This window comes from Anser anser, assembly GCF_964211835.1.
Source record: "Anser anser genome assembly, chromosome: 5".
In the NCBI taxonomy this organism is placed as follows: Eukaryota; Metazoa; Chordata; class Aves; order Anseriformes; family Anatidae; genus Anser; species Anser anser.
In genome coordinates this window covers 44271816-44276243 of record NC_139725.1, presented here as the reverse complement: position 1 = coordinate 44276243, position 4428 = coordinate 44271816, and positions in this window count along the sequence as shown.

Sequence of the window (4428 nt, the reverse complement as noted above, 5' to 3'; positions counted from 1 at the left end):
GCCAAAGGCTGCTAGCATGCCCCTGGCTCCCTTACCAAGGCTGCCCAAGCCCCTAACCACTCTTACTGGCACCATAATCCTGTTTGTTTGCTGCAGGTGTGGAAATGAGCCTAAAAACCCCACACAGAAACTCTTCAGCAATTTTTCTGATAGCTCAACACTCCTGGTAGGGTCAGGTGGATTGAGTTTCTGCTCAGATCTAGCTCTGGTTAGACTAAACCTCATTTGTCTGTTGGTGATCAGCAGCCAGAGAAATCTCTTTCCCCTACCCAGCTGACCATCATTGCCAGTTATCTACCCCCCACCCCATCCCCATCTAAAACAGTGTTCAGCAATCTTTCATTCAGGGAATTTGCATCCTTTGCTTCTGCTTCCCTCTACCTTGTTTGTTCTGCTCTGTCCTGGGCAATAGCAGTGGCTGTCGACCCGAGGTAGCAGTGCCTAGGCCGAATGCCTGGGACCATACAGTATGGGCCCCAAGTGCTTTGTGCTCATGAATCCTGTATGGAACAATGCGTGGAGGAGAACACCTCCACTGAGCTCTTATCTCCTGGAGATGCTGCATAGCTAATCCAGTACCAGCAGGACCCTTGTAAGTGGCAGCCATGGCCATCTGGAGCAAGCAGAAGAGAAAGAGGATTTGTAAAATTACTTACTAATCAGTAAATTCTGGGCTCAGTACTGTACAAAGCACGGGGCAAGAACTGATCTCTGCCCCACTGACCTATAATCCACTATGGTGTTTCTTTCCAGCCCACCCTGGTCTAAGGAAGGGGGATAACCCTACTCAACCTGCAGCTGGCTATGCTGTTTTCTCCCCTTGTGCTCACGGCATGGGTATGGAAGCACTCTGTGAGCTGAGCCTGCTGAAGTCACCGCTGCTGGAGGGATGTCAGGTGATACAGCAGCAGCTGGTGGAGCAAAACCGTCCTGGTCTTGCCTGCTCTGCACTCGCTATGACCCTCCACCATTGTGGCAGCTGCAAGGCTGGTGTGAGGAGCTGGTCTGTGCCAGAGCAAGTGTACCCACCTGCGAGCTGCCCAAAACCAGGTGTTTTGACCTTGCCAATGACAGGGAACTGCTGGGCAAAGAGAAAAGCATGATGCCAAGGACCGGTGGGGAGACGGGAAATGAAGTAGAAATAAAACAGTGAGGGGTTGGAAGCTCTGTCCCTGAGAAAGTCTTTGCAGGCCCTAAGAATCACAGAGTGGTTTGGGTTGGAAGGGACCTTAAAGCCCATCCAGCTCCAACCCCCTGCCATGGGCAGGGACACCTCCCACCAGACCAGGTTGCCCAAGGCCCCATCCAGCCTGGCCTTGAGCTCCTCCAGGGATGGGGCAGCCACAGCTTCTCTGGGCAACCTGTGCCAGTGCCTCACCACCCTCTGAGTGAAGAATTTCTTCCTGTCTAATCTAAACCCACCAGAAAGCCAGATAACATGATCAGAGAGTTACTAGTAACCACTGCCCAGGACTCCAGGACTTTTCCTGGACTCCTCCCCTTCACACGGGTGCTCTGAGATGTGCTAAAGACACCCAGGACAAGCCCTGTGTCCCAGGCACCAGATCATGCCCCATAACCCAACAGCACCAGAAGTAAGAGCAACCCTAGCCAAGGGCCTCCCCGGGGACTGTTTGAAGCTCCAGATACAACCCAGAACACAAAACCCCACGCACCCTAGCAGGGATGCTGAGGAAATGCCTCTTGCTCAGACCCAAGAGGAGCACACACACAGTCTCCAACCCGCAGACCCCTGTAAGACGGCCACACTCACAGCCCTGCTGCAGGTGGCTGCGATCCTGCCCTCCACGTCCCTGCGAGCAGGGACACGACAGCTCCTTGAGGTGCCAGGCTCGCTGCTTAAGCAATTATCCCTTCTGTGAATACCTCCTGCTTGTGTGTGGAAAGCGGAGATACTCTGGCACGGGACACTGTGAAAACAGTTTAACCCTTCAGCATGTAACAAATAAATCCCATTATTCCAGCTCCCTGGCTAGCGCTCCCTCCAGCCTGCGCTCCCCGAATCCCTTTCGAGAGCAGCTGAATCAATGTTTGACTTGTACAAACAGCTGCCTGACTGCAATTTGGAAGGGATTCAGATGGGGATTACGGCAAGGCAGTGGATAAAAATCTATTACATGGCAGTATTTATTCTAGATCCCTGTGGCACTCGCTGTGAACTCTGGCAGCATCTTCTGCTCCGTATGCACTGGCACACGTGCAGGGCACTGGGAAGAATCTCTTTCAGGAGAGTGTGGGGCAGAGCAGTGGGAGGAAAGGGCCAGGATCTGGGACCTGGACCGGGCACCCATTTCCAAGCCAGACTGACCTGGATCTGCCGTGCATCCTCCCAGGGGGTGGGGATATCTTTAGTTGAGGAGAACTTGGAATTGGTGAAATTGCATTGTTTTGATGGCCCAAAGGACCTGAGCCAGCCCCAATTTACCAAAGATCAATGGCTCTGGCTCAGTGCAGTTGTATCTGAGATCAAAATCCAATCCTGCCTTTTTCTCTTTATTCACAGAAATGACCCAAGCCCCCAGTCAGCAGCAGAAGCTCCCTGGGGAGCTGGAAGGCCACCAGATCTTGGACCACAGGAGTGACCTCGCAGCGAGCCCCACACTGCTGCTCTCTGTGGGCAGACTACCAGTGAGGGGAGCAGGGCAGCAACCTCTGAGATGAGGTGACCTGAGAACAGGGCTGCAAATAGCCCGCTCTTTGGGCTCCCCCAGGCCACCACTGCTGGCCCAGCTAGGTAGGAGCATCCTAGGGTAGGCATCCAGCCCCTGGACCCTCCGTCCCTTTACAGCACGCACACAAGCTCTGCCGGCACGAGGGAGCGCGGTGAAGGCCAGGGCAGCGCTGTGAGACGTGGCTGACTTAACAGGCTGTGGCAGGGCTGTCCAGCAGCAAAGAGAGGCGGAGAAGCCAGCACTCTGAAAAAAGAGAGAGAGAGGGGAGAGGTCCAATGGGGCCGAATTACCCATCCCTAGCTTCACCTCTTCTTGTGTCAAATACCAGATTGTCATCTGCCAGAAGTACATCACGTATCGAGGGAAACAGATCTCTCTACCGGTGCTGCGTTATTTCTCCGCAGATGACAGTGGTAAGAGCAAAATGAGCACCAGCCAAGCCCCCTCGCCTTGGTGTCGCCAGCAAGGCAGCGCACAGCCACCCTGCTCCCTGGCAGCGTGCGCTTCTGGGCTGAGCGACGCAGAGATGACAGCAGCAAATGGACTGAGAAGGGCTGCAGGAGCCTGCGCCAGTTCGGGGGGCCCAGCAATGAGGGACCTGCTCTGAGCACGGCCGCAGACTTCAGAGCCCAAAGGGGCCGTGTCCTCAGCGCCTAACAGCTCCCTCCGGGGCCTGCTCACACAGCTGGGTCTGTGCTGGGGGCAGCCGGTGCCAGCGGGTGAAGCTCTCCCACAGGGTGCCAGTGCGAATGCAGAGTAGCAGCGTCTGCTAGCAGGGAGCACCGCAAGCCTCCTCCTCAGCCCTTCCGTGGATCCTGCCGTGGGCTCCTCCTGTACAACCACACAGGCGACTGACTGCCTGGATGGACAGCCTCACGTTAGCCAGCGCCGCTAGGTCACTTTCATAGCTCAGCCGTATGAAATTGTAGGTTAAATTTTGGTACCTGTAACCCAGAGGTAAGCCTGCCCTACAAAGACGTTGAGAAACTTGGTGAATGGTAAGTTTTCCGTGTGCTTTAAGATCACCAGGCAGGAGATGCAAGAGGCAGGCAAAATGTTACTATGTATATAACATTTTATCAGATTACAGCAAATTTTAAAATATTTCATGCACCTATCATATAAAGATGAGCTCTATCATACATTATTTCTTACAGGACCTACACTGCATCAAAAAGAGTAAAACTTTGAAAAGGAAACTACGAAGGGAGTATAACTCAGATTTCTTTCCCCTAGACTCATTTGTTCCATGTGTTCATTTTTTCCCCTTGCTTCCTCTTTCACTCCAATCCAGTTTCATTATCCCCCATTTCACCCTATCTTCCTCCCTCCGCCGTTATTAAATGATTGCTCATTGGGTTTTGTTTTCATGCAGAAGCCAAAAAGAAAGAATTAACACGGAGACCCAGAGGCAACGACACCATGACCGCAGCAGTCAGGTATTTCCTCCAGGTGCACTGCCTGCCCTTTGGAGATGCTGTAGGGCTACCAGCCCGGGGCTCCCAGCTCTGCTGCGGCCACATGGGTTTTCTGAAGGGGCCAGGCTGATGCCACCCTTGAGGAAAGCCTCACCTCTGTGCCGCAGGAGAGCCTCCGTCCTTGTGAACGAAATGTGGTCCTCAGTCCCCGGATGCTCAGGTTTACCTGTGCAAGCCCAGCTCTCCCGCCCAACGGGAGATACTCAGGCACTACATTATATACTACTGCTAATGAAGTTGCTTTGTTTGTTCTATTG